Raw genomic sequence first — 17,975 nt, forward strand, 5'->3', positions numbered from 1 at the left:
CTAAGCTCGCAACACAAGATGGATGCTTGTGACAGCGTTTGAACGAAATGGCGGCCTGACAAACTAGAGTGCCAATGCACAATATCATTACAAGTACCTCTATAGAGTTATGGTCTGAAGGCACCACTGACACCCAAAGACCAATTTTCTGCACCTGTTACTTCTATCCAAAGTCTGCGCATGCATGTGGGAATGCGCCTTCACGAACAGACATGCGCAACGCACAATGTATGATGGTGCCAGACGGACTATTTAAGGATTGCTCTGTCTGTACTCTAATGCTGACTGGTCTTAAGCTGTTCCCTGTATCCTGTGTACTTCCAGTTGCTGATCCAGCTTACTATTCACCTAATCCTGCTTGTCCTGTTGTTTATTCCTGACCCAGCTTGTTCCTGACTTTAGCTCTGCTCCTGATTCAATACCTCGCTGCCCCCCTGTTGACGATGCTGGCTGTCCTGTGAACACACTCCTGTCTTTAATCCTGGCTTCCCAACTTATTTGGGTGTCTGCTTGGCTGTCTGCAATCACAGTTCTGCCACCAGCTGTGCGATTCTGCTGCAAGTCTGCTGAAGGCTCTGACCTGCCACACACTCTGGTCCTGCAATGCAAGGGGAGTGCTTCCTTAACCTCAGCTGAACTACAGTGCACAGCTACGGCTCCTGATCTGATGGTTCTCCTGTTTCCTTGGAATCACATCTCCTGCTGCAAATTCCTGGGTCTATACTTACAGGCACTCGTATTCCTCCTGTCCCTCAGCACCCTCTGTTTCACTCTCAGTGGTTACTGGGTTGGAGATACAAGAGAGGCCAATACCAGTCAGCCAGTGACCTCTCTGCTCACAACCCTCTGCCGGACAATTACCAAACTTTCTCAGGGGTGCAGGGGTTCCATAAGGACTTTTCTCAATTATATGGCCAGCTGCAGACCGCATCCAGCAATTCTTCCACCTCTGATCATTCAGGGGTTAAAGATTCATCTGCACAGACTGCAGCCTGTATACATGATGAACTGCCTCTTCCTCCTGATCCCAGGGTGCATTTACCTGAATGTTTTTTCAGGGATCATAATAAATCCAGGACTTTTCAGAATACCTGTGAGTTGTACTTCTCTCTTTTGCCTCGAATGTTCTCTACTGAGGAAGTGAAGATGGGGTCCCTCATCTCCCTGCTTCTCTAGGAACCTCAGGTCTGGGCGCACCAGCTTTAGGAGCAACGTAATCCTGCCTTGGCTTCTGCAAACCCCTTTTTCTCAGCCGTGTCCCAGTTATGTGCTGATTCTTTCCGTCACCAGACTACTGAAACCATGCGGAGCAACTTGTGACAGAACCAAAGACCAGTGGAGAACTATGTATCTGACTTTCGGTTATGTAGCGCTGATACCAAGTGGAATAACTTAGCATTACGCTTCCAATTTCATCTTGACTTGTCTGAGTCTATCAAAGATAAACTTGCCAGGGTAGGAACACCCACTTCTCTAAATGATTTAATTCATCTCTGCATACATATCGATCGTTGTCTGCATGAAAGACAGTCTGAAAGATCTAGAAACCTCCACCATATCCCTGCTAAATGCGGGGCCCCACTCACTGTCCCCATTGCGGCCATGCCAAGAGACACTTCAGGCATCAAGGAATCTCCACAATCCAGTTTCCCAAGACCTCCTCTGTCCTAACAAGAACAGTTACGATGTCACTGTGGTAACCTTTGCCTCTACTGTGGTGATGCAGAACACTTTTTACAGACATGTCCCAGAATACACATTAGATAAAAAGACACACGGAGTGCCTCTAAGTGCAGTATTGATTTATTCAAGCGAAGCACACAGTATAAGTAACTAACTTGGGGTAGAGAATCAAAAGTTCAGTATCAATCCGGTGGACCGCGGGGATAGGCTGTGGGGTCCAGCGTTTGGAGATAAGAAGATGGTAACAGCTGAAAAGATGGAGCCGGGAGACGGAGAGGCCGGCTAGGCATCTTCTGGGTATGGCTTGCTTCCAGGAAACCAAGCTGCGCCGCGTGACGTCACCGGAGGCGGGAAGATAACACAACGCATTTCAGAGCATGCGCCAAGTTTCTCACCATACAGAATACACATTAGGACACCTTCTCCTCCACCCCACAGTTGCTGCTCGGGACTCTGGTCAAGCTCATACTATTCTGATAGTTTCCTTCCGGTTAACTGAAAAGACGCTCTTCTGTTCCTGCTATTGTTGATTATGGGGCTTGTAGCTGTTTTCATTTGCAGCCCAGCATGAACTGCCTCTGTTTGCCAAAAAAGAATAGCTTCTCTGTCCATCTGGCAGATAGTCCAGGCATCAAATCTGGGCCTGTCACTCTAGAGACTGTACCAATCTTGTGTTTCACGGCTTCAGGTCATCGTAAGTTCTTACATTTGAACTTCTCCTTTGTTCCTGGTTATCCTGGGGCAACCATGGTTGAAGACCCATAATCCTCATATCGACCGGTGCACTGGGGAAGTGACTTTCTAATCTAACTGCTGCAAGAAGTTCTGTCTTCCCCCTGCACCTAGTCCAGGAGAACCACTTCTCAATATTAATATGTACTCTGAAACTGCTAAACTGGTACCACAGTCTAATCATGAGTACCAAGACGTCTTCAACTCTTCCCCCTCACAGACCTTACAATTGTTCTATTGAATATTTACCGGGAGCAGATATTCCCTTTGGACGACTTTACCCACTCTCTGAACTTGAGTTGGAGAAGCTGCATAAATACATTGATAAGAGGAATGTTCTTTGTTGAAAAGAAGGATCAAACACTTTGACCTTGTGTTGACTTTTGAAACCTTAACAAGGTAACCATTAAGAATAGGAATCCCTTGCCACTCATTCCTGAACTATTCCAGAGACTGCGTGTATTCTCCAAATTATATTTGAGGGGAGCATATAACTTGATCATAATCAGGGGAGGTGATAATTGGAAGATGGTCTTTAGAATTTTGAATGTCTTCTGATGCCCTTTGAACTCCGTAACACACCAGCTACCTTTCAGAATTTTGGTAATGATATCTTTCAGGACTTTCTAGATTTGTTCATTATCGTCTATTTAGTTGATATTCTTTTTTCTTTTTTTTTTTTGCTACACTAGAAATTCATCGGGTCCATGTACACTAATTATATAAAAAGTAACCGCGCTAGATAATCAACCAAAACTCAAAAGAGTTCAAAGCAGCAACTTGAAATGTGACAAACATCCAGAAAACATAATAAATAGAAAAGCTGCACTAAATTGAGAGGACTATGGATGAATTAAATGCAAAAGTCCTAATAAAGTCCCATAAAAAATTGTAAATTTGGTGAACAAAAAAGAAAAGTGAAATATAAGTCCAAATGCATCCAGATGATAAATGACTCCTCTAGAGAGATTGACACTAGATGTATATACTGCTTACCAGAAACAGCAGATTAAATCGCCTGATAAGATGATAATGGCTCTCCGGATCGACTTTATAACCAGGGGAAGACCCTTAGGAGGGATTCCAGGCCTCAGACGACACGATACATTCAATAGGCGTCAATCATGTGTATATAAAATAAAATATTCATAGTGTGATACTGTATTTGTAACAGAAGTGCACACACTAGGTATATAATCACCTATGTGAATAAATTGGGAGTAGGTGCTAGGTAATGTAATGTACACTAAACCCGAGGAATGTGAATTTGAGAAACTCACTATTCAGTTCTTCTGACTTATTATCTCTGCAGATGGAATTGCCATGAATCCTCAGAAGATGTCTGCAGTACTTGCTTGTCCTGCCCCCACAGATAAGAAAGCTGTGCAGCGGTTTGTGAGGTTCACCAATTTCTACAGGAAATGAATCAATATAAGTAGGTGGTGTGCAGGGCCGCTGATAAGCCAGTACAACCGGCCCTGTTGTACCGGGCCCGGTGTACTGAGCTCTGCAGGGGGGCCCGGGCAATCTCACTGTCAGTGCAGAATTTTGAAAAAACTGACTTTCTAAATTACACCCCCGCTTAGCTGCTACCTCTAGCTTAGGGGTGATTATTATTGCTATTTTCTGGGCCCCTCTATGGTGATCTGTGTTGGTGAGAATGGAGGGACTTTTTTTCCATTTTCGGGCGCATGCGCAGTGCATTCCAATGTCCGGTCTACATGTCCCAGCTGTAAAGTCCCAGCCGTCTGCTGCTGGCGGAGTGATCTTCCTTCACTCTGCTCTCCACTCAGTAATCAGACTCTGAGTGTGAGAGAGATGGAGAGCGAGAGGCAGGCAGCTGATAGCATCCAGGAGGAGAGGGAAAGGTCTCAATGTCCCGTCTTACCTTTTTCCCAGCCCTTGTCCTGCAAATACAGACTCGTGTATGTGTGAGACAATTGCAGCCCGAGCACACAGCAGCTCAGCCTGACAGTCTATTGATATAGGCTTGCAGTACCTCTCTTCACCATTAGTAGCCGCTGTACAGAAGGGGGACTTTTTTTTTTTTTACCAAGCAGGTATAGGCTTCAAGTTCTGAATAGAAGTATTGCCTATGCACATGTCGGCGGCTAAAACACTCCAGGTCTGCCCTCAGCACTACTGTCAGCATAAGAGAATATGGAAGAAGATGGTGTGAAGGTAACTGTACAGTAATAGAGAGGAGATTTTTGGCCACAGAGTTGTAATGAGAATAGGGGGCTCATTTCAGGCAGTATTTTGTTGAGGGGGAGGAGGGGACATTGGAGGCTATGCTGTTTCCATTCATTTCTAGAAGATGATCCCTGGTGACTGGACATTCACCCTTTTATTGCTGGCAGATGAATTGGAAATGTGTGATTAACCCTTTGTTTGTAGAAGATCTCTGTTTTGGAAGTCATGATTATTAACCATTTCATTGCTAGCAGATTCCTGGTGGAAATGCACATTTACTCCTTTAATAGCTAGATTAAAGGGTTATTCATGTATTTCCACAAGGGATCTGCTATCAAAAAAAGGGTTAATCATGTGCTTCTATCAGGTATCTGACAGCAAAGAAATAGTTAAACATGTCTTTAGCCACCAGGGATCTTATTAGCCTAAGATCCCACATGGTTAGAGCCATGATTAACCTTATCATTGCTAGAAGATCCTTCCTGGCCTGGTGGCTGGACATGATTAACTATTTAATTGCTGTCAGATCCCTGATGAAAGCACATGATTAACCTTCTTGTAGGACCACGTCCATAATAAATGAATGTCCCGCCCCTAATTAAAGTACATGCTCTGCCTACAGCAGCTCTATGGAAACAGTGAAAAAAAGGTGTCCCTAAAAACTTTTGGAATATTGGCAACTATGGATTTACTGCACTGCACATTACTATGTTACCCATCTATAACACACACACAGGCAGCAGTCAGCAGGTTCTCTGTCACAGTGTGTCACATAGCATGGCTGTTGGGTGCTGATTGGTTAACAAGTTAACAAGGTCAGCAACCAACAGCCGTGCTATGTGACACACTGTGACAGAGAACCTGATGACTGCTGTCTGTGTGTTATCATAATGCTGATAATCCTAACCTGCCAGTGTTGCTGTCTGTTATCAAGGCTTCTTTCACAAGGGGCGGAATCCGCTTGTTCAATGGGGGATCTGTCTGCTAATCCCCTAATGAGCGAAGTGGGCATTGACAGGTCCATGTCCATTCAGCTTATGCAGAGCCGACACGGACACAGCCCGTTGGCTCTAAGTATGGTTGGTGTAAACAAACTGGCTGTCTGTTTACACCCAACTGTCATCCAATCCGATCCGCTAGAGGGGAACGGATCCCCTTCCGTTTTGGTTAGCTGATCAGATTGGAGGTAGGCGGGTGTAAATGGACACAAGTTAATTTAGATCCTTCGCTCTATAGTAGTGAATGGAGGGTCAGAGCAGGATCGCCTGTAAAATGGACAGGCAGACCTGTTGTGTGAACCCAACCCTAACCTTTTCAATTTAACTGCTTGCCACACGTCCTCAGTACATTTTCTGCGGAAGGGTGGTACAGGCAGGCTGGATGACATACATGTACGTCATCCAGCCTGTTCCAGGTTAGGGACACGCATGCGTGTGCCTGCTGCTAATCCACTCTGTCATTGGCTACAGCAAAATTTTGTCAGCAGGTCCTGGCCAAAGATTTAGGGCGGAGACATGCTGATCAGCTGTAGCCAATCACAGTACAATGTCCTGTGTTCACAAGCACAGGGCTTCATACACAGATCAGTAATCTGGCTATTTCTTGCAGGGAGAAAAAACAGCCAGATCTGTTAGTAAAAGCAGCACATGTTACACACATGACACTTGTTAGGCACACAGTTAACCCTTTCATTGCCCCTTGATGTTAACCCAGCCAGTGGCATTAATATAGTGTACACTATACAGTAATTTAGCTGATCGCTGTTTTGGTGTCACTATTGATGTAAGTGTCAGTTAAGCCAGCCATAGATTATTACAATCTTGCCCAGGTTAGCAGGGACTGGCTAAGGCAGGCAGATTGTACCCAAGTAATCGGTCGACATGGTTACAACTTGCCTGTCCGATTTTTAAATGCGATTATTGTTTCAAGGCGGAGTCTAGGGAGGGGCCAGGGGTGGGGTTAAGGGTGGGGCTGAAGGGGGCCCCATCAGGTAGGCTGTACGGGGCCCCATGATTTCTATCAGCAGCCCTGGGTGTTTGTATCAGAATATTAATATAGGTACCGACATCCCAATTGCATGTACAAAAATAGGGAAAACCCTTAAAAAGAGTAGTGAAGGCTCAAGGTGCCAGAGCCACTCGCCACAAGGAGAAAAAAAAGAAAAAACGGGGGGGGGGGGGGGAAAGAAAGGAAGGCAAGAAAAGAAAAATGAAAAAAAGAGAAAAGGGGGAAAAACAAAAGAGGAAAGGGGAAATGGGAAAGAAAGGGAGAATAAAAAAGGGGGGGGGGAAGAGAAAAAAAGAGAAAAAGAAAAAAAAGGGGGGCCAAGAGGGAAAACAAGGAGCAAAGAGAAAAGGACAAAATCAGAAATAAAGGAGGGCTGGTGGGATTTTAATGGTACCGTATCACATAAACTTACAATTTATTTAAATGTGTGGCACTGCGTGCATCCTCTTTGCGCGTGCAGTTGAGGACCTGACCCGAGCGTGCGTCGCATGCCGATGACGTGCACCGCGCGCCAGGTTGAAGCGGTATTTAGGCGGGCGGATCTCCAGCGTTAGTTAGGAGATGGCCATAACCACGGCTGCAGAGCTCACATGGTAGGTCTTTACCTGGCGATTTCCCTTTTCAGCTATACTCTTTGGGTAATATTTTTAATCAGGGACTGCTTTTTTGTCACTTTAGATCTTTCTAGTTGTTGGAACCAACTAAGGCAACTTCTTTAGCCCCTTTTGGCTAATGGAATTCTACCGGCTTTAGCCTACAATTTACACTCTTGATAACGCTGAACTGGAGCATACCTCTGGCCTCTCTGGATATTTCATCTTATCCTCTATGAGGTAGTGCATTTTGCCATACCACACTATATAGCCCTATATTTACCCAATGCCTCTATAAATATCTCATGTATGGTTATTTGTTTGTATACAGGTACCTGTTTTTTATGGTGTCTCTGTATTAGACATACACCTTTGTGTACTCATTGCAGCACCCTCAATATTGGCTTTTGCCCAGGTATTTATCTATAACCTAATACAGGCTTTGCCTTTCCTTTTGGTGTTATGGCCACTTTTTCGACCTATGTTTTATACTTCTCTGCTAGTGGCGATTTTGGCTGCCCTGCCTTGTTCCTCTTCCACATCCGTTGGTAAGACGCTTCTGGGACGCACACTTTTTCTCCCCCGTCTGGTCTTTCTATGGTGTCTTGCTGTAAGGTTCTGGCACTCTTAGTGCCTCGTATCACATCATTTCCGGGTGCTTTCCATCTACCTAGATAGATGAAGCACATATAGGTGTGTTTACCTTTAAGACTGATGCTGTCATCACTGAGCGCCGGACTGAACAGCTATTTAAATCACCAGCTTTCACTCACATGTGTTCGTTCAACCTGCTTTGTGCCTTGATGGTAACCTGTCTTGAAGCTCTCATGCTTGCAAGCATTCCTCGCTGTCGGAACCACGCTGCGCTGATCCCTGTATCCCGCTACCGGATCATCCGCTCTTGCCGAACCTCTCCTCTGCTACATTGCTACTAGTGATAAGTACCCCACAGGGGAAACCTCTATAACCTTTATACTAAAGCTTACACTATCTAGCTCTGCATACTAAGGACTATTACTACATCTGCATTATCTATGATTGCTAACCTATCTGCATCCCATCTGCTACTATCTTACTTTCAAGAACATTTCCTTTCAAGTGTCTGTCATCTACCATCTCTACCCAACCTGTCTCTTCAGCCTATCATCACTGTGTTACTATATGCATAAGTCACTCTAGGAACATCTTATTGAGTGTGTGTATTTGCTTGCTGAATTGAGATCATCCACACATGATGAGTCTTTGGGAGTTGGGATTGGTGTCTCAGCGTTTCTCTACATGACTACTGAAGTGGAATATTTCTGCAGCTGTAAATCCACATCATACATAAAACGCAGGAGCGTTACACTTGCATGGGTGAGGCGTCTGGAAACACATGGGAGCACTGACTATACATGCATGACCTGTTATGTTTGGAGAATGTTAACAAATTTTGCTATTCCTATGCAGGTTAATAAAGGCACATTTTCCATATTATGGTACATACCCCTGAAGAAGCGGATCATTTCAGACTGCGAAACATGTCGGGTTAAACTCCGATGAGTTTTCTCATTGGACAAGTTATGTGTATATATATATATATATGTTGCCGTTGTAATAACCTTGGATGCATTTGTACTGCATACTACATACATTAGAAAGTCACTTCCCCAGTGTTCGTTATTGTATCTATTTTGATCTTTTGATGTGTTTTTAACATGGATTAATAAATACATTTTATATTTTATATGGTATTTTTGTAAGTTTATGTGTTACGGTACCATTAAAATCCCACCAGCCCTCCTTTATTTCTGCTTTTGTCCTTTTCTCTTTGCTCCTTGTTTTCCCTCTTGGCCCCCCTTTTTTTCTTTTTCTCTTTCTTTCTCTCCCCCCCCCCTTTTTTATTCTCCCTCTCTTTCCAATTTCCCCTCTGCTTTCTTGTTTTTCCCCCTTTTCTCTTTTTTTTCATTTTTCTTTGCTTGCCTTCCTTTCTCCCCCCCCCCCCTCTTTTGTCTTTTTTTCTTTTTCTTCTCCTTGTGGCGAGTGGCTCTGGCACGTTGAGCCTTCACTACTCTTTTTCAGGGTTTTCCCTATTTTTGTACAGGAAATGAATGAAGGACTTTTCTGGTATCATTTCCCCTATCACACAGCTGACAAAACTACTCACAATGTTTTCTTGGACTTTGGGAGCTCAAGCTGTGTTTGAGAGACTGAAGGGTCTTTTTACATCTGCATCCATCTTAAAACATTCTGATCCTGCATTGCCATATGTTCTCGAGGTTGATGCTTCCGAGAATGCTGTGCAGGCCCTACTGCCTCAACAACAGGGAACAAAGTCTCTACTCCACCGTGTCGCCTTTTATCTCTAGGAAACTAAGTGCCCCAGAAGAGAACTATGATATAAGTGATCGGGAATTACCTGTATATGTAAAAAGGTGCAATGATGCTCATAATAAGACAGAACAACAATTACACTAGCAGCGCTTGCATAACCTTATAAATAAATAAATAAATAAGTATAAGCAAAAATCCAAAATAGTGAAAGTGCTAAATTGATACAAATGGCATGAGCACTCGTAGTGAATTCATCTATGAAATAAAGTTCATATAAATAAATAAAGATGTATCTCTTTCTTCACCACGGTGCAGTATCAAATCAGACAGGACCACCTTCACCACACCAGCGTGAATCCCCCGTGGTAATGGACGACACTCACCAAAAGAAGAAACTTTATGGAGCCTTTGAATCACATATGAGCTTTCCACGCCAAGGAGATATCTCTGCCACTCTGGTCAAGATCCTCCAATCCCCACAGAATCAATACCTCCAAAACTCACAAGCTCTATATCCAAAGTAATAACATGTAAATGAGAGAAGGGGACTCATAGAGTGATACAGTAAAAGCTAGAGTTTTATTATAAAACAACCCCTTCCCCTTTACAGTTGCACTCACATGTATTAAGTCGTATTAATGCATTATATTGTGTATTGTCAACTAATGTTATATTTTTCTTACTTTGTTAAGAGAATATTTAATCGTCTGTGGTCCTGAAGAAGTGCAATGCGAAACGCGTCGACCTTCCAGACCAGTTAAATATATCTTGTGAAAAATTATAGGTGCGCTAAAACAATAATAGGTATCCAAACATAAATTGCAAACAAGCAAAAAATGGATAAAGGTGAATGGTGTGTTTAAAGTCCATAAGCATCAATCATAAGTGTCCATAAATGATAAAAATCAAATTGGTGCTCCACAACTTAAAAGATGTCTTCAACTCCAATGTGATAAACACCCACCACCAGGTGAAATTCCTCCTTACCAGACGGAAAGATAAGGTGTGCACAAATTAACATATATGTTGATCACTGCAAAACATAAGTGCTTCCAAACTCCACGTGAACCACCCAAAATGGTCCCTTACCAGATGGCAGATAGAAGGCGCATGTAGATGGGCTAAATCCCTTTCCACCTCCTCCGTATACTGCTTGCACCAGGATGTCTTTTCAACAGCAGATGGACAGCGTTTGTACTTCCACTAATATCCACTAATGGCTCCTTCACTCTTAACCTGCAGCTGGGTGGATCTCTGACCAATGGGCCAGTAACCTTCGAGCATGGGGTATGAGAAATAAAGTCGCAATAGTGTGATACCTTCTTAAAAAGTTTATTACAGAACAGTGTTGCACTTACAGTTGTTGCATTTCAAATCAGCATATTCATGTATAGTTTCGGAATTCCTACGGTTGCGCTCGTGCCCGGCTGCAGCACGGACCTCGAGCAGTCGTTCGTGACGGTAACGCCTCCACTCTGACACGTTTCTTCCTATTGGACATCGACCGAGATACATGCGCCTTCTATCTGCCATCTGGTAAGGGACCATTTTGGGTGGTTCACGTGGAGTTTGGAAGCACTTATGTTTTGCAGTGATCAACATATATGTTAATTTGTGCACACCTTATCTTTCCGTCTGGTAAGGAGGAATTTCACCTGGTGGTGGGTGTTTATCACATTGGAGTTGAAGACATCTTTTAAGTTGTGGAGCACCAATTTGATTTTTCTCATTTATGGACACTTATGATTGATGCTTATGGACTTTAAACACACCATTCACCTTTATCCATTTTTTGCTTGTTTGCAATTTATGTTTGGATACCTATTATTGTTTTAGCGCACCTATAATTTTTCACAACCCATATATCTATTCAGGCACTGAATACAGGTAGCAGCTTTGACACAACACTATTAGCGCACCCTTCACCTATACTACAGTTAAATATATCTACCTCTTCAATCAATGTGCAATGTTTGTATACCCACTATAAAGCATATGGAGTCTTTATCTTCACCATTGACTCTGTTTTAATGTACTGTTTATATATATATATATGATTTTCTTCTCTTTTTTAAAAATATTTGCAATAAAATGTTGATGTTTTAATCAAATCACTCTGCCTGTCCATCATGTGCCTCTAAAGTCCGTAATTTCTTTGGGACAACTAGTTGTTGTACCAAGTTCTCTTTTGGTCTATATATCTAGGATTATGGCTGACCGGGGCTAGCTCACTCCCTTTTCTATTTTGTTAAAACAATTGTTTTTACAGGAGCAGTGATTTTAATAATGCCTAAAGTGAAACAATAAAAATGAAAAATTCCTTTAAATATCATGCCTGGGGGGTCCCCTTAATGTGCCTGTAAAGTGATGCATCTGTATGATGTATGGAGCCTGCTGCAGCAATACTGACATTTCTAAAGGAAAAAATGTCATTTAAACTTGCTCGCTGCTGAAATGTATTGTCGGCTCCCTACAGATAAAAAAACATGAAAAAAAATGGCGTAGGGTCCCCCCGCAGCCCTTTGGGTCTGATACAGTTTTTAGAGGGTACTTCACGCCCAAAATAAAAAACAAAAAGCAGCATGGGGTCCCCCCAAAATCCATACCAGACCTTTATCTGAGCATGCAGCCTGGATTAAGGGGGGGGGGGTGAGCAGCCCCCCTCTCCTGAACCATATCAGGATGCTTGCCCTCAACATGGGGAGGGTGCTTTGGGGTGCCCCCCTAAGCACCTTGTCCCCGTGTTGATGGGGACAAGGGCCTCTTCCCGTCAACCCTGGGTTGTGGTTGTGGGGGTCTGCGGGTGGGGGGCTTATCAGAATCTGGAAGCCCCTTTTAACAAGTGGGCCCCCAGATCCCAGCCCCCCTATGTGAATGGGTACACCGTACACCTACCCATTCACCAAAAAAGTGTAAAAAAGGAAAAACCACAGAACACAGTTTTTGACAAGTTCTTTGTTAAAAAGAAAAAAAAATTGTATCTTCTGATGTAAATCCATCGTTGCCCACCGACCTGAAAAATAGAAAACATTTAAAAAAATGTTCGCCTCTTCTGAGTCGTCTCGCCGTATGCCGTTCTTCAGCTTTGACAGCTGTTTTATAGGCAAGGGGTGGATGCCAGAACCTTCTGCTCCGGGAAGTACAATGCCACCAGCAGGTGATTCAGGTCCTGACAGTTTATTTTCTTACCTACTAATGATTGATCACACGTTGTGTCTGCAGTTGGTAGTGTCATGGCTGATCGATTACCATATATCCGTGTATTTATTCACCTTGCTTGCCCCTAAGCATCATATAAATAGGCAACTTCCTGTTCCAGGTCACACAACGCCCAGTCCATGCCTCACCAATTTCTCTGCAGTGCATCACAAATGTGAGAGTGATAATGTGTTGAAACACATCTCTTCCCTTCATTGCTCTGCTTGCTTCTGTCTGTGTCAGATCTAATTACTGTGTAGTTCTCAACTGCAGAGCACAAGACTGAGAGTCCAGAGGATTGTGGGATATATAGTTTCTTCACAGGAAGTTTCAGTTCTCACACTACAGCCAGAAGTCATGCATTAACTTGTCATGCCTCATGTCTTATGTCTAAAGACAGACAGACAGAAACTTCTGACATCAGAATTTAATTTACTTTACTATAGACGGTGTGTACAGGACAACACATGACACCATAAAAATAGAGGGCAACACATGACACCATGCACCAAAGTACATCTTATGAATGACACCATGAAACCACATAATCAATGCACCTTTTATAGTGAAAGGGCTGGGGCATACATAAGCCCTGATTAGTAGCCATTCTTACCCTGCTAACCAGAGTTCAAAGGTCAGGCAGGGCATTATGGAAACTTTAAATTTTGGGGCAAGTAAATTTCCACATTATTTCACCGGAACTACAAACATTGAACCTGCAGGATTCTCTGTGAACCTACTGGAGCCTCTAATCCAAACCTCATCCCTGCCCATGATGCTGAGAAAAACTTGAATCCAATATAGACCATGACAGCAGCATGTTAATAGTAGGGATGATCGAACTTTTCAAAAGTTCGGTTCGGCCAGAACATCCGAACTTCCCGAAAGTTCGGCCCGGATTTCAGAACCCCATTGAAATCAATGGGACCCAAACTTCGGTAATCAAATAACACCATTTTGAAGCCCTAAAACCCAATAAATGCCCCTAAAAGTGCCCAGGGTTATGGGTCATGCCCCAGGGACTATTAATCACACAAAAACATTTCTTAAAAATTGTAATTTTTGATACAGAGCCAATTATTGAAAAAATTTAAAAAAAAAGAAGAAAAATGACATTTTTTTTTTTTATTTTGACTTTGGATTTAGTGTCTGGGGGGTCTAAAAAGTGTACCTGTGAAGTTTCAGCTCTGTAGCATGTCCAGAACCATAAAAAGAAAGATTGTTTGTATTAGGTCACTTATAGAACAGGGATATGGCTCTGCTATTTTCACACCTTGCCGGTTTAGTATCAAGCGTTTTTTTGGGCATTTTTTGGGGGTTATTGGAGGCAGGCATAACATCAGAACTTCTGTGTAGGGGTATATATATATATACACACATACTTATATGTATATATACACATATATAGGTGTGAAAGTAGCAGAACACTATACTTGCGCTAATGAAATAATTAACACCAATATGGCTCCGCTCCTATCACACCTATATATGTGTAAGTGTAAAATACATACAAGTGTGTGTGTGTATATATATACCCCTATACAGAAGTTCAGATGTTTTGCCTGCCTCCAAAGACCCCCAAAAAATGCCCAAAAAAACGCCTGTAAGAACAAATCTGGGCATTTTTTTTTTTGGCACTGGCATTTTTTTGGGCATTTTTTTGGGTTCTTTGGAGGCATGCAAAACATCTGAACTTCTATATAGGGGTATATATACACACACCCTTATATGTATTTTACACTTACACATATATAGGTGTGATAGGAGCGGAGCCATATTGGTGTTAATTATTTCATTAGCGCAAGTATAGTGTTCTGTTACTTTCACACCTATATATGTGTATGGGTATATATACATATAAGTGTGTGTGTATATATACCCCTATACAGAAGTTCAGATGTCATGCCTGCCTCCAAAGAACCCAAAAAAATGCCCAAAAAAACCCTGCAATAACACACCTGGGCGTTTTTTTGGGCATTTTTTTGGAGGCAGGCAAAACATCGGAACTTCTGTATAGGGGTATATATACACACACACACTTATATGTATATATACCCATACACATATATAGGTGTGAAAGTAACAGAACACTATACTTGCGCTAATGAAATAATTAACACCAATATGGCTCCGCTCCTATCACACCTATATATGTGTAAGTGTAAAATACATATAAGTGTGTGTGTATATATACCCCTATACAGAAGTTCAGATGTTTTGCCTGCCTCCAAAGACCCCAAAAAATGCCCAAAATAATGCCTGCAAGAACAAACCTGGGCATTTTTTTTGGCGCTGGCATTTTTTGGGCATTTTTTTGGGTTCTTTGGAGGCAGGCAAAGCATCTGAACTTCTGTATAGGGGTATATATATATATACACACACACTTATATGTATTTTACACTTACACACATATAGGTGTGATAGGAGCGGAGCCATATTGGTGTTAATTATTTAATTAGTGCAAGTATAGTGTTCTGCTCCTTTCACACATATATATGTGCAGGTGTATATATACAGACATGTGTGTGTATATATACCCCTATACACATGTTCAGATGTCATGCCTGACTCCAAACATCTCCTCAAAAAATCCCTATAAACGCCTGCAGACAAAAAGCAGGCTGACCGGTGAGAAGCCATATTAGTGATCTGAAAGTGACCTAAGAGAAACAATCTTTTCTCTATAGCGGTCACCCTGATATGGAAGGGTTTTGTCACCCTGCCATAGCAGTCAGAGTCAGTTAACCCTACACTACACTACGGTCCCCTTACACTTAACACTTTCCCTACAGAAACTGAATAATTAAAGCTAACTATAGTGGAAAATAGCACCCTAACTACACTAGATATCCCTTTCCTCACACTAAAAATTGCTAAATGACACTTTGTAGCAGAAGTCACAGAACTGCTTCCACTCTCTTCCATGTCCCTGTATTACAATGCTAGGAATTTGGTGGGGGCTATCTTATATACTGGGGGGCGTATTCACTAATGATTGGCCTATGGACCCCCTAGTCACTCCAATCACATTCCTAGCATTCTCCTGCCCCCTCAATTGGCTTTTACTGATGGTTCTGGTCCAATCACAGGCTTTTAAAGCCCATTTCATGTACCATTGCATTTTGGTCGGTTCTGGTTGCCGAATTCCTAACTTTTTCAGCAAAAAGTTCTAAATTAGGCCGAACCTCGAACAGCCAATGTTCAGGTCGAACCGATGGTCGACCCAAACCGTTCGATCATCCCTAGTTAATAGGACAGCAGATTACCCCTAGAGAAGAATAGGAGGAAGAGGACCTTTCATCACAAGCATATTTGAGATGTTCAGAGGTGTGAGGATTGTGGTTTGATTGACACACCAGATTTCATGTTGTTTTTGTCCATAAAATTCAGAGGAAACACACGTCTTGTGGTGAAAAATCTTCTTCCTCTTTGAGTTCTTTATAACTTTCATTCTTCCCACACAGACCTCACACCTGACTGCAGCGATGGGTCCCCTCCTTGTCCTCCTACTGTGGGCTCTTCTATATCCAGGCAGAGGTATGTATGAACATTTTAAAGAGGTGATAATACAGTATTAATATCAGAGTACATATCATAGATATCCCCACTGCAGCAATGTGTCTCCTCTCCTCCGTGTCCTCCTCCTGTGGGCTCTTCTCTGCCCAGGCAGAGGGATGGATAAAACTCTGATTGATGAATGGAGGAGGATGGAAGGTGACAATGTTATACACAGATGGGCAGTTATATGGGTTCCTGCAGGGTGCTGCTCATTTCTTTAGTAGGAAAGATTTTACATTTGGAGCTCTACCATCCCTGGGCTGTTCTGAGGATAGGACTAACAAACCTTCCCTTACATGGCTCCCCATCCATGGGGCTTTTAGATGGGACTTCAGTCCATGCAGATATTAGACGTTAACTCAGACAAGAAAACATATGAAGTCATTGCCATGTGCTCAGTCTTAGTACATCCTATCTCCAGGCTTGGCCTGGGGGTGGGAATTCTCAGGTGCAGGAAAGGTTGGACCAGACCTCAAGCCTGGTTTATATAATTTTATAAATAAATGTCTTCTTGCAAACTAAGTTGTTGCAATATGAAGGTAACATTGACAGAAAACAGGAACTATGAAGTCATGTCCCCAATGTCGTATTTTAAAAAAAACAGAATACCTTTTGTTATGTTTTATCAAATGATCTGAAATTTTCAAAATATGTTGGCATAGACAGAGTCTTGTATTGTGTGAAGTTTGGAGGAAATTGGTTACCGTTGAGGTTCTTTTTTGTGCGTTAAGCCACATTAAACTTCCAAAAAATCAAGCCTAATGTCACTCCTATGGGAAACCAAAATCCATGAAACTTCCAGGACAGGTTTGGGAAACTCAGTAGAGGGTTGTGCAAAGTTTAAATACAAATGATTGAGGTTTATATACATTATGGTACATTAAGCCAAATGTTTTAGGATTATAAAAAAATGGTTAAATATGAATAAAGTTTAATATGTTTTACCAAACAACCTGAATTTTTAAAAACATGTTGGCATAGACAGTCTTGTATTGTGTGAAGTTTGGGGGAAATTGTTTAGCATCTGTGACGGTATCCGGACACCCCCGACTGGGTATCTCCGCCAGTAACCTGCTTCCTAAACTCTGGAACACGGGATCCGTGATTCTGGCTATAGTTACCCCAAGAACTCGACAGTACAAGCTTTGGAGTCATCCAGAATCAAACTGTTTAATCAAACACAAAGCACATGGAGATGAACACTTCAGAGACAACCCCTCCCCCTTAGTCAATGCACTCAACATACCCATCCCATAATAACAATGGAATGCAGGTATTCAACAACAACAAACCCCCACTAGCAAGAGTCTGATTAGTGCAGAGCTGGCCTGACTGGGGTTTTTGGTCACCCTGTGCCCCTTATAGACACAGGGTGATTTACACATAAGAGGGACTGGGGATGCTGGACAAGGGGTCTCCCAACCTCCCTAAAGCCATTGGGGTTCCACAAGCCCCCCAACCAAAGTGTCTCACGTCACATATCTCCCCTTTCGGCAGGAGACTAACATAGAAGGAGACCCCAAACGGGTTGACTTTGAAGTTAGTCCGTAGTTCCAGTCCCCCAATGTCTGCACCCACACAGTACCCCAAACAAATTGTCCAGAACAGATCGTTACTCACCCAGCCAACCTCTGCCTCTCTTGTAGAACACAACCCCTGTTGTGGAGAAGTGTGGACTGGTCCTTCTGCCTGGAGTCC

General features: G+C 42.7%; 1 protein-coding gene and 1 pseudogene across 2 annotated transcripts in view; one reads left to right on the forward strand and one right to left on the reverse strand.

Moving 5' to 3' along the window:
* Positions 1-17,975, reverse strand: part of LOC309547906 (uncharacterized protein) — a gene marked incomplete at its 3' end in the record, with an annotated part of 2,014,734 nt that overhangs the window by 283,063 nt on the left and 1,713,696 nt on the right. The gene's annotated exons all lie outside the window — the stretch shown is intronic.
* The window catches only part of LOC309545807, a 116,829-nt pseudogene continuing 115,051 nt past the window's right edge, over positions 16,198-17,975 (forward strand). The window contains exon 1 of the transcript XR_014226149.1: positions 16,198-16,256. The product of XR_014226149.1 is annotated as an uncharacterized misc_RNA (transcript). The remainder of the gene's footprint in view (positions 16,257-17,975) is intronic.

Source organism: Pelophylax lessonae, assembly GCF_965119305.1.
Source record: "Pelophylax lessonae genome assembly, chromosome: 2".
Classification (NCBI taxonomy): domain Eukaryota; kingdom Metazoa; phylum Chordata; class Amphibia; order Anura; family Ranidae; genus Pelophylax; species Pelophylax lessonae.